Source organism: Carassius carassius, chromosome 1 (assembly GCF_963082965.1).
Source record: "Carassius carassius chromosome 1, fCarCar2.1, whole genome shotgun sequence".
Lineage (NCBI taxonomy): Eukaryota > Metazoa > Chordata > Actinopteri > Cypriniformes > Cyprinidae > Carassius > Carassius carassius.
The window spans coordinates 12,413,152-12,426,751 of NC_081755.1; the positions used below are offsets into that span (position 1 = coordinate 12,413,152).

At 38.7% G+C, this 13,600-nt stretch overlaps 1 protein-coding gene across 1 annotated transcript in view; it reads right to left on the reverse strand.

Annotated features, from left to right (window-relative positions):
• Positions 1-13,600, reverse strand: part of LOC132146361 (zinc finger protein 658B-like) — a 910,027-nt gene that overhangs the window by 325,236 nt on the left and 571,191 nt on the right. The window lies entirely within an intron of this gene.

Here is a 13,600-nt window from a genome sequence, read left to right on the forward strand (position 1 = left end):
TGTTTAGTTCTTGTCACATGACCCGCGGTGCGCTTGCGGCATTCAGAAAAGTAGAGATGTTTATAACTCGATGCAGTGCGGACGCACCTGGAAAAACCGGGCACGTCGCACCGCGAGGACATTGCGACCGCAACGCTTCCATTATGAGCGCGCATACCGCACGCCTACATAGGAAATAACGAACTTGAGCGTGCAAAAGACGCGATATGTGAACGGCCCCTAAGAACTGCGGTCTTCTACAGTATACTTCATATATGGCGTGGAGAATCATAGAAAGTGACCGAATTCAAGAACATTATTGCGGCATCTCTCAAGCGACGAATAAACACCGCTAACTTGGAGAATACAGTGAAAACTCCTCTTCTCGCGTCTGCCCGGTTTCTCGATGAAAACATGAGAGAAGTAAGAAAAAAACCTTTTTTGAACAGTATCAGAACATTTTCCTTGATGCGAGTGGTGCTGATGCAGTCGCCACGATGAAGAAGATGCAATGCCCACTCGTCCGAAAAGGCTGAGCCAGTTCTTCAGCGATGATTACAGAGAGTCCAGCCGAGATGATTGGGAACAGTTCTTGCTGGAGCCATGTATTCCACCCAAGCGTGCCGCACAAGCCCTGAAAAGTGGAGCCAAAACGTCTCGATCGCCCCCTGGTGAGTGGTCCTAGTATAGGTCATAAACCCCGCCTCCCCATGTTATTCAATGGGACGCGAGACCAACTAAACAATTAAATTACCCTTCAAATATCTTTTTTCCGAAGCTGTTTTTTGTCATTTACTGTAGTTTGTATCACGCTAATGTAAATTCAAGTGTTCGTTTTTAAAATAAGTTGTTTTTTAGATAGTTATTTAATGCTCTAAAAACGGTGGTGTGACGTCGTGATTGACAGCTGTGATTGACTGAAGCGTCAACAGGCTTTTTTCATGATCTTCGGAGGACTGAGGAGATTGTATTTACCTTATTTTAATGAGATTGGAGTGGAACGAAGCAGACAGAGTTCACAGGAGCAGGACTCCACTTCCAAAACAGTGCAGATTACGGTATGTGCATTCTGCGAGGGAGAGTGAGGGCGGGGCACAGGGGAGGGGCCGTTGATTTCGCGGCTTTAAGGCTTTACTTCCTGCTTGCTACTGCGCATAGCTACTGCGCAGAACTGGTCCCTAGATCGCTATCTGCGTAGGCGCAAGTCCAAGATGTCAGCGCCATATCGGGACACTGGCGACTTCAGTTTTGACCAATGGAAGAGAGCGAAGGCGAGTCGTCCATCTTTTTTTTACAGTCTATGATTCCACCAGATGAGGATCCCATTCAGTGGTGAAACGACAACACGAAGCGCTTCACAAAACTTATTTGCTTAGCACACCGTTATTTGTGAGTCCCGCCAACGTCTGTGCCGTCAGAGCGCGTTTTCTCCGCGGTCGGCCTTATTGTTAACAGACAGGAGCCGACTTTCCCCCGATCATGTTTACATGCCTGTGTTTCTTAACAAGAACATGTAAAACAATAGAAAAAAAGCAAGAAACATTTGCTGACAGTTTAAAAGTTAAGTGTAGGCTACGTTCTACAATAGCCTAATTGCTGCAGGCTGCTTTACATTTTTTCTTTGTTCACTTTTTTGTTGTTGCTTTTAATCTACTTTTGTTTGTTTGCACGCATTTTTAAAGGTTTTCAGCTACAAAACACGATGTGTAATGTTCAAGCTTATTGTGTGTAAGCTTGTTCAAAATGACGGAAACAATAAATGTTGCTGAAAAATAACGTCAGTCTCATTAAACTTAATTTAAATAAACGAATATTTGAATATTCATTTTTTTTGTGAGCTCAAATATTCGAATGTGATATTTGTGGAAAACGCCCATCCCTAATGTGAATGTCATGTCTGTTTTAATGTTTCAGTAAAGAAGCTTTCTGAAAGCAGTATATTTTTTCAAACAATATTATGTGCCCTCACACTAGTGCTGCCATTATAGCCTTCATGAGAGCTGTGGTGGACCGAGACATTAAACCACACAAAGTGTTGAAACTTTTACACCGATTATTTACCTATCCTTACAGATGTGAATACACCTCTACCTGAAAATGGATAGTTTAATTAAATGTTTTATTTTTTCAAATGTGTTTCTCTTTCTAGGCCACTGATGAAGATCAGGCGGTGACTGGGTGAATGCTGGTCACAGAAGAGAACGTCCTTTCCCCTAAACTGATGCAGCAGGAGGACGCTGCCCTGGATAATGTAGAAGATGTCACATACTGTGCTGTATGTGACTACATCTTCATGACTACATCAATTATGCTAAAGAGATCATGAAAATTGACCGTGATGCTTGATCTGTATTCATGGACTATGAAACAAACTGTAAGTGTATAATTTGTAAAAACAATGTTAAATGCTTTTTGTGTGTTTAGTAGAAGAGTTTACACTCTGTCATTCATACACATGCTCACATTCTTACACACACACACACACACACGTCTGTTAAATGTTATAATATCAGAGTTAATGTTGTGATTTATTTGTCTACTGTCATGCCAGAATAGTTGGTAAAGAACCTAACTAATTGTAAATATATTGTATAATAGTGTTTTCGTATGTTTTTATACAATATATACAATTGAACAAAGTCCAATTTGATCTTAAGTTATATTCAACTTATGTTCAATGCTTTATTTATGAACTCTGTAGCTGTTAATGCCATCCTTTCCTGCATTTCTTCTTACATGTTACTTTTTGACTTTACTCTTGTTTTTAATAAATATTTTCCTTTTGATAATTATTATTTGTGTGTAAAAAGTGATATTTAAAATGAACATTATTTGTAGGTTTAATGCCTAGCTCAATTTGGGTTCATTTTAACGTAGCATGCATTGTTTCCCACATCCTTGCACTCAATTGGTGGCTGGCACTCTGAGAGTTAATTTTCTGCCAGCAGGAGGCGCTAAGCGGGAGAGGTAAGTTTTGACGGTAACGGCTGCTGAGCTCACAAACGCTGCCTCATCAAGCATTACATGCGAAATGAATTTGACCATTTTCTAAATATAGTAGTTTTCCTTCTGAAATACAGTGATAAACACCCGCTCTGGTTTTTGAAACCCTGCAATGTAGTCATTTTAAACCATAAAAAAAGCAACCCAGCAGGTTGGGTTAAACATGATAACCCAACTGGTTGGGTTAAAATAACCCAGCGTTGGGTTCGTCCCTTTTTGACCCAGCGCTGGGTTGCCAAAATAACCCAAATTGGGTTGTTTTCAATCCAGCAGTTTTTAGAGTGTATACAGCAGGTTTTGTGCAGCAGCAGTAGATTTTGCATCATAAATTCGGATTATATATTACAACCGAAACACCTTAGACAGTAAATTCCTATTACAACATTGTGAATATCATAACAGCAACAACATGTACTTCAACACAGTAATGAATTGTAGTGAATATTATCAATAGCAGCAGTAGCTTATGTTTTGTTGTGTTGGCTGTATCGCACTGCACACATTACGGACAGCTTTACACATCGTAACGTCTGGCGTAGACACCATGTTAGAGTAAAATAGGCATTCACTACTTATGCCTAATTAATGGATCTCTCAGCAGTTCAGTCTGTATGATATGATATGTATGATTTGAATTGTCATATTTGAATTGTCACATTTCTGTATTCCTCTTTATTACACTATAGTGGGTGGATGATTTTTGATGTTTTCATGAGCTGTAAGCTGTAATCATCAAGATTAAAACAAAAATTGCTTGAAATATTTCACAATATTGAAATTTTGGAGACCCACCTGTATATTAATTACACTGTTGGGATAGAATGGATTAAATGCAGTGTCAAATATTGTCTACAGGATTTAGCCACTTGCTCTTTTCAGTACCATGCATAATTGGCTGATTGGCTGAGTGGCTGATGTTTATCTGTTACATTGCATCAAGCACTATATATGTATAGGTTTGTATAAAAACAATGAAATACAAGACCATAAAATATTTTTTGAAAATATTTATGCTGTGAAACTCTTATGTTACAATGGCAAATTTTCTATTTTAATGTTATTCTTATATTTTTTTTTTTACTAATACTTAGTGGAAAAATCTGGGAGGAGACATGGGAGCCAACCATGTGTGACGTCACCCATTCGTCTATAATTCAATATGAGTTGAATACCTGCTATGAGTTGTCAAGTTCGGCTGTCACGGCACAGCCATCCTGGTTGCAGATGTGACGATTTTAGACAAGAAGGAGGAGCCACGTTACACACTTTCAATGGTTTCATGCTGTTTTTTTTTCTTTATTAGTATTGATTTATAAGCTGTGTTAAAAGCTGTGTTCAAGTAAATCAAAGTATACCCATATTTTTTGTTTATGTCTTTCCATTCACCTTGTGGGTTAGCCAGTCAGCTGAAATATTTTATGACCTCTGATACCTTCTGACCCATGTCATAACCCTTTCATCAGCTTGTGAAATGGTTAAATGAGATGTGTGAGTTGTCAAGTCAAGTCACCTTTATTTATATAGTTCTTTAAACAAAAAAGATTGTGTCAAGGCAACTGAACAACATTCATTAGGAAAACAGTGTGTCAATAATGCAAAATGATAGTTAAAGGCAGTTCATCATTGAATTCAGTGATGTCATCTCTGTTCAGTTTAAATAGTGTCTGTGCATTTATTTGCAATCAAGTCAACGATATCGCTGTAGATGAAGTGACCCCAACTAAGTAAGCCATAGGCGACAGCGGCAAGGAACCGAAACACTGTCTGATGCGATACTGTAGCTCACGACTGCATGGTGATAATTTTATCTCTAATAGTATCGATTTTAGAAGTAAAGTAGTTCATAAAGTCATTACTGCTGTGGTGTTGGGAAATACCATGGCGTCAAACTGTTATACTTGAAGCCTGCCCTCTGAGAAATCCTGAAAACGTTGTTATAAAACTAGGGAAGTCGTGGCCTAATGGTTAGAGAGTCGGACTCCCAATCGAAAGGTTGTGAGTTCGAGTCCCGGGCTGGCAGGAATTGTGGGTGGGGGGAGTGCATGTACAGTTCTCTCTCCACCTTCAATACCACGACTTAGGTGCCCTTGAGCAAGGCACTGAACCCCAACTGCTCCCCGGGCGCTCCGGGTGTGTGCTCACAGTGTGTGTGTGTTCAGTGCTCTGTGTGTGTGCACTTCGGATGGGTTAAAAGCAGAGCACAAATTCTGAGTATGGGTCACCATACTTGGCTGAATGTCACTTCACTAAATTGAAGCAACACCTCCTCCTTTGCCTTTTAGACGCAGCTCATGTTTATAACAGTAATCTTGGGGGTTGGACTCATTTAAAATAATGTAATCATCAGGTTTTAGCCAGGTTTCTGTCAAACAGAGTACATCTATATTATGATCAGTGGTCATATTATTTACAAAAAGTGTTTTTGTAGAAAGGGACTTGATATTTAATAAGCCAAGCTTTATAATTTGTTTATCCGTATTGCATTTGTTTTTATTCGTTGAACCTCAGTCTCAAATTGGTTTGGACGTTTTTTTGTATTTTCTAGTTCGGGGAACAGACACAGTCTCTATAGTGTGATATCTAGGTGAAAGAGTCTCTATGTGCTGAGAATTAACTGACCTCTATGACGTGAGGCAGCTAGCAGTCTGTCTGCTTCCTTGTGTCTGTGCAGTAGGCTGAGGAAGAAGTGTGCCAAAAATGCCAAAACTCATGTTATATATACACTAACCCTAACCCATAAATTGATATTTCCAAAAAGTCATTCCTTAAAATTTTAAACCGACTAATAATGCAATTTGATTTTAAATCAAAGTCCCACACATAAAGATTCTCATGTTTTTTTCCTTTAGTCTCTGCTATTAACATTTATCAACCACAACATTAGAAAATTGCCTTTTTAAAATAACTATGCATGGAAAACAAAAAAAGCAAAAAACAAAAAAAGCTAATCTTGAAGTAATTCAACAACACTTCCGTTAAACATCCAAATCCAGAAAAATTGGTGCGTATATAATAACCACAATTGTCTATAATTAAGTCACATTTTAAAGTTTTTTGCCAGTTTTTGCATTTGTTAAACCTCTATGTACTTTCACTGTACATGAGAAGCAGCTGAATAAGTCCTGTTAGGTTGCTTTCAGAGAACATTTGTAGCAGGTGAGTTGATGCAAGAGTCCAAATTCAGAAAAAAATGGGTTTGTGTGTCCATGTTAAACTGTCAGAAAACTCAGAATTGCCACAGCAGATGACATCAGTGGAATTATGTTTATTATTATTATTATTATTATTACAATACACAGATTTACACCTTCCTGCAAAATTTTCTGCACATAGTTTTGTTATACCATCAACAGAAGAGGACTATTGGAAATTAATGACTTAATTTATTTAAGTTTGTATAACAACATTCATTATTGTTGTAATGTCACATGTAGATATGATAGTATATATGATACTATTATTCGAGCATATCTGACATACAGTGTTTCCTCTTTGTTGATTTGACTGTGGTGGCCCCCCACAGTATCAGAAATAGGGCTGCATTGTTAGATTGCATGTCGTAGAATAGCGCAGACACACGCTTCACACCACAAGCGGGCACGTGTGTCAATCGGCAGAAAAAGGGAGAAAGGAAAAAGAGACACTGTCCGGATGATAAGCCAGTTGGGACTGTATGTGTACATCCTTGAGAACCGCAAGTCATCATTTAAGCCTGCCCCTACACTGACAAATATAAGAAATCAAAACAAAAGTGAGTTAATGCTCATTTCTCACTTTGAGAGCTCCTCAAACTCAAACTCAGTCATCTGACAGTTCAGAATCGCTGTCGTATCCATCCAAATCATTCTGGAAGTCCATACTTGTTCCAGTCAAAACATAACAGCATGCTTCATCTTCCTGGTGACTTCTTGCTTCTTTCTCAAAGTTAAGCTGAGGAAACCCTTGAACCCTTCTTTCATTTAGAGCCCAGAGATTCCCCATATGGGAGTATAACAAAAAATTATCAGAAAAAAAAAATTACAATGTACAGTAGAGTATTACAACACATTATTTAAATACGTACTTTTCAATGCCTCACTGGAAAGCTGGCATGACATCTCCTTGAGTGTGTCTGCACGAGTGGAGAGAGATTTCAAATGCTTTGCCATCTCAGAAAGAACAATCTTCTTCTCCTCCTCAGGTCTCCTTATTCATCAAAACATCAAACTAGGCTTGCCGCGATAGACGGTGTTGATGGTGTTACCGGTTTTAAGCTATGACACCGGTTACATCACTTTCCCATCGCTACACTGTCCCCACCGTCGTTTTGATTTTTTTAAGTATTTGTTTTTTCTTAAAATATTTATTTGAATTAAGTAAAAATCATAATTATAAATAATTTTGTTTAAAAGAGAGCATACACTATAATTTAAAACTGAACGCAGCTACAATGCTTCGTGCCAAGAAAGTCACATCACAGATCAGCAGAACCTCGTCATCTCTTCTCCCTGTGCTGCTTCTCATTAAAGACGAAACATTGGCCACATCGGATGAGGACGGACAACTGACAGCCAACATGAAAACCGACATCATATCTATTTTAAGGGGGTCGCACACCGGACAAGAAGTGCAGCGCCAAGTCTTTAGAATTCAAACACATTGTTTTCTACGAGTGTATGCACACCGGCGGTGACATTCGGCGTCTGTCTCCGGCTACGACTCCGGACGCTGTTCAAATTCCTGCAACACCGCAGAGTGCCATCTGCATAGTTTTATATTAAATTAGCTGGAAATACCGAGAGAAATACCTTGAGATGTAGACGAGATGTAGATGCAGTTTTTTTTCCCCAGCCTATACATGTTGGTATTTTTATTCGTTATTTTAATAAAAGGTCTGTATTTAATATCCGTGAGTTTTTTTTTTTTTGTCCATTCAAGCAATTGACGCCGGATTGCCAATTGACGCTAATTCGAAAGTGAATGTATAACGCGCACACATTTATAAGATATTTAAAAGCGAGGAAAAGAGGACACCCCCTCCCATTCCAGGTGATACCAGTATTACCGGTGTCGTCACATGTCGATTAACTGGTTGGAATTTTCCTCACCTTGGCAACCCTACCTCAAACTCCTTCCTCTTGGTTTTCTAATCTACAGCATCTGGGATACAGTTGTGGAAAACAAGTCAATTGTAAGTATGATTATTTTTCAAAGAATTTCTAAATAATCTGGGATAAGGCATAATTGGTTTTGTGCTACTATGTGAATCAAACAAAACTGTCAACAGATTTGTGTACATACCACCATGCAAAAGTTGCCATGGCCAAACTGTTTTGCCAGAGAGAATGAGACGATTCTTTCTGTATCTGGAACCATACTGTTGTATTTTTCAACGACAGAGCTAAGAATGGCCTTCTCTTCTCTAATTTTGCACCGAATCCCAATAATAATCAGATTCTCAATAATCATTTCATATTTATTAGCGTGTATAGGAAGTATGTAACTGGGTCAGGGGCAGTTCTACGTGGTGGCCAGGGGCGGCACTGGCTCCCCCTGAAATTCGATTGGCCACCCCAGGTGCCCCCCATATAAGATGTCTTGTGATTGGTTCATTTCCCGGCCAATCAGTTTATAGACTCTACTGAAGTTCACGATTCAAAGAAGTGCAGCAAGTGCCAGAGAAACAACGGTCGTCGCGGACTTGGACTTTTACTTTGTCAAGTGTGGGAAGCCAAGACACCAAACAAAGAGCTGGTAGATAACCTTTATGTATGGTTTAATATATTTGTATGGTTTTCTCAGATCAATGTTTTTACCCCGTCAGGCTTTGCTCGCGTTGTTCGTGGTTGATTTCAATCGAATGTTCAGTCAACATTTAATAAAACACAATAGATGTAAAATGCGCTGGGCGCTATCAAACAATAAACACTTTCATGGTGATTTGCATAGTTTTATCTGTTTATGAATGTTCCAAAAACAAAACAAAAAGTAATAATTGTCTGGTAAAACATTACTTGTTAATGCATGAGAGTAAGTCAGTTAGATACGTTAGTCAGTTAAATTGTCAGGCCTATCTTAGTCATTTAAACGTGAAATGACATGGATGCATTCTGTGCATTTCATTCACAATTAGAATTTTTTTGTTTAGATTGAGAATAACAGACACACATAAGTGTTTCTTTTGAAGGCAGGGAAGAGAGCAGTGCCAAGCCATGAAAAGAAGTAAAGATATAGGATAAAAGATAAAGATAAAAAACAAAACAAAACAAGTGTAGAGGCAGAAGCAACTGAAGAAAATGTTACTCACCAAGAAGAAAACGTCAGGCAGCAAGAAAAAATTGTCACTGGAACAGAATCAGCCAGCAAGGAATCAACAGGCCAGACAGACAGTGATGCCAGTGGACCCAGCCGACAGCAGTGGCCTTCATTTTCCTCTGTGTTTCCTGAAACTTCAAGTATGTGAAGTGTAGAGGGAATTGTAGGGATATTTGAGAAATATTACATTTCATTTGTATGAAGCAAACTAAAACAGTAATAATCATTGCATGTACATGAATTTGTCCTAAAAGTACCATGAGCGTATTTATTCTGCTATAGTACTCACAGAGCTTGTATTGTTTTCTAATTGATGCAATATTTACTTGTGACATTTCATCATTTCAAAGGATCAATGTTTGGTGGGGATAAACAAGCACCTTCATCCCCAACAGAATGCAAAGGTACGTATAGTTGTAGCTGAGACCTGAAAGTTATTTTGTTTGCACATGTTCAGCAAGTGATGTTAAATGATGTTTGATGTTTACTCTGTTGATTATTATTTTACTGTATCTGCAGATAATTCAGATGTAAGTGACCTGTCTGAATTTGAAGACCATGTAGAAACTTTTTGTCAGCATAGGTCAGGGGGTAATGGTGACAGACCTCAGGCACTAGTACATGCCAACATCTCCACAGATTGTATTCTGCCAGGACCACATGGTATGCTCCAGTTTTTTTTACTGACATATTTCTAGAAGGTATTGTCTAAATGGGTGTTAATGATGAGCTTATGTATTTTAATTCAATTCCTAACACCTTAAATTGACAGATTGCCTTCATGTTATTGGAGGGTCTATGGTTATGTAACTAACTTTCATTCAAACTTAATTTGCAGAATCAATTGTATGTATTCTAGGTTGATTTAAATGACAAACTACACCTTCTGCACTGATAATTATTTTAATTATTACTCACTGTTTAAATTGATTGAGGACCCCTGGTAGGCTAGTCATCGCTATAAGAAGACCATTCTCTTTATTTGCAGACATTTCACAGTCTCGGGCAGCAGGACCAACACAGCCGGACTTGAAGGTGTTCCCTCGAACCATTAAGGGAAACCGGAAAAGAGCTTTCAACAAAATGTGGTACACACAACACCAATGGCTGGAGTATTCTGTAAGCCGAGACTCTGCATATTGTTTTCCGTGTCGACACTTTTCTCTCCCTGGTATTCAAGAGACTTCATTCACATCATCACTGGGCTATTCTAACTGGAAGAAGGCAATGTATAAAGATGGAGGTTTCAGGGGACATGAAAAATCTGAAAATCATGTTAATGCCATGATAGCATGGAATGAACACAAAAAAAGAATCTTGACAGATATTTTACGGGAAAGCATCAACAGTGAAGTCAAGGAAAACAAATATTTTTCTATCATTGTAGATGAAACAAGGGATTTAAAAAAGAAAGAGCTTCTGTCATTAGTACTTAGGTACTATTATAATGGTGCAGTCCATGAAAGCTTCTTTGATTTCAAGCAAGCTACTGAGCTTGATGCAGAGGGACTCACTCAAAAAATAATACAATGCCTGGAGACGTATGGACTTGAGTACAGGTCAAATCTAGTGGGGCAAGGTTACTATGGGGCCTCAGTCATGTCAGGGAGACACTCTGGAGTTGCAGCAAGGATTAAAGCTAAAACAAATCACGCATTTTATGTGCACTGCAACGCACATTGTCTTAACCTTGTTCTCGTTGACTCCACAAAATCAGTGCCTGAGTCTGAAACCTTCTTTTCTTTGCTACAGAAATTGTATGTGTACATGTCAGGCTCCTATGCGCACCAGAAATGTCTCTCTGTGCAAAAGGAAATGTATCAAGGTGCCCCAAGAGAGCTACAAAGGCTCAGTGTCACGAGGTGGGCATGTCGGTACCAGGCTTGCAAAAACATTAAGGACAGACTGCCTGCTGAATTGCGTGTGCTACATGATATTGATGTGTACAACAGAGGAGAACACTCTGTGGAGACACGGGGTTTACTTGCCCAACTGGATCTTACCTTTATTGGAACAATTGTCATCTTTTCAAAAGTCCATGGAGAGGCAAAATCTCCTTGCACACATGCTTCAGTCAACGTCTCTTGATTTAGCGAAGGCTGTGGACTTAGTTGAAGCATTTCAAGACACACTCCAAGACCTAAGAAGTGATTCATCTTTTGATGAAATCTGGAAAGACACTGGAAAGCAATGCAATATTGCGGTAGAAACTTTGGTGAAAAGACCACAAAAAATTAGTTCTAGATTGAGCGGGTCAATTGTTGAATCCACTGTCGGACAGCGGAGGTGTAAGGAAGGAGATATGGAACTGTTCAGAAGTGGTATATTCTTCCCCATTCTGGACTGTCTGAGTGGGGAGATGCAGAGGCATTTCAGTAAGTCAAACTGCAGTATTATGCAAGGTATACAAGCACTGAACCCTAAAAGCAGAAACTTTCTGGATGAAGAGACCATTTTTAGCTTTGCTAGGATTTATGAATGTGATACTGATGACATAAAACATGAACTGCATTAAGTAAGGTGGGTGTTAGAAAGGAAATTCCAGACTGGAATTGAATTGTCTAGTCTCCTAGAGTTTACAATCTTCCTTGAGCCATTCAAAGAAGTGTTTTATCAACTTTTTCGTTTATGCTGCATAGCTGTGGCCTTACCAGTCAGCAGTGCCAGTTGTGAGCGCAGCTTCTCTGCACTTAAGCTCATAAAAACACACTTACGCACTACCATGACTGATGACAGACTCCGTAATCTTGGAGTCTTAAGCATTGAGGTGAGGAGAGCCAAAAGCCTTGACTTAGATGATTTTGTTAGACTGTTTGCCAGTCACCACCGAAACAGAAGAACTGAAAGAAATGGTGAATGAAACACTATGATGTTTTGGCCAAACCATTTCAATTAATACAGTGGGGGGAATTTTTATTTATTTAATTATTATTTGAAAGAGATTGTGAATTAAACTACTGTATATTGTAATGGACAAAATAGATCAAAAAGAAAATAGATGACATCGTTTCTGCTTCTGGGTTTTTTAAATTGCTCATTATTAAAATTGCTTTTATTTTATAAACTTGATTAAATAATAAACACTTGTTTTAAAATTTAACTTAATGGATATACACAGGGATGACAAAAAACTAAATGAATCAAAAATGTGCTTTATTACTACATTTGTTTACAAATAACTTTATTCAAGTTAAAAACATAATAAAATCCATAGAATTTACGTAATATACTGTAGAATTTATCTTTTTTTTTGTCACTGGCGGCCACCCCATTTGGAAGCAGTGCCCCAGCATGCCCCTCCCCCAACCCCCCCCCCCCCCCCCCCCCACTGAAAATGCTCTAGACACGCCCCTGAACAGGGTAGCAAAGAAAATGACAACATAGCCAAAATGGTATCCGCTAATTGCAAGAAATGTCCAATGTTCCAACTTTTGGACTGTGCACCATTCAGGTACTTTCAGGGCACTTTGTTTTGACATGATTTCCATTTGGCATTTTAATTGCATAAGTACATGACCAAGAAAACATTTCATTATACATTTCACAGTAATTACTTGCAGAAGCATGTATCCCATTATTCTGCAGAACTGAGACATTGAAGTAATGTCTCACCTTCTCCCCACTTCTTAATATCAGTGACCCAGCCCTCAACTTCAACCTGTGTCACTTCCAGCCGGATTCTCATGCTTTCCAGGTCCTGAAGTTTGCTTTTCAAGCGTTTTGTGGCCTTCAAATAACAAAAAAAAGGAAAAGAAATAATTTTTTTATACCTACAAAAATATACAATAGAAGGTATTTGTAATATAAGAAAATAACAATACTCATCTATATCTTCTGTTATCGGCAGGCAAGTGAAGTAGCCAAGATATTAAACTTTTGCTGATTCCAGCGCATGGCCATCAGTGTAAGCATGTCTGTACGTCCTGCAAAAAATAAAAATACACCAATCTGTGTTGTACCACATGTGACACCTCACTGGCTACAATCTTCTTTTAACACAGCAATCCTAGAGAGGAAGGCGTTACACTGCTCAACCTCCTCCCCAAGTGTCAATCTGGTCCCTTGCTGGTAAGCTCGACTCCATTTAACCTATTGAAGAAAATACTTAAAAGCTGCCAAAATACCTTTGCAGGTGTTTAGGGACAGTCAATGAAATGGTAATGTTTTCTTACCTCACATTTAAAATCATGGGCTTTGAAATAAAACAAAACGAGGAATGGTTTCATGTTAAGAAGGTGCTGGAGCACCGAGCAGCTTTTTGTCACTTTGTTGAGGTAGGGCCAGTACTTGCAGGTTACATCAATGGCAAAAAAGCTTATTGGCG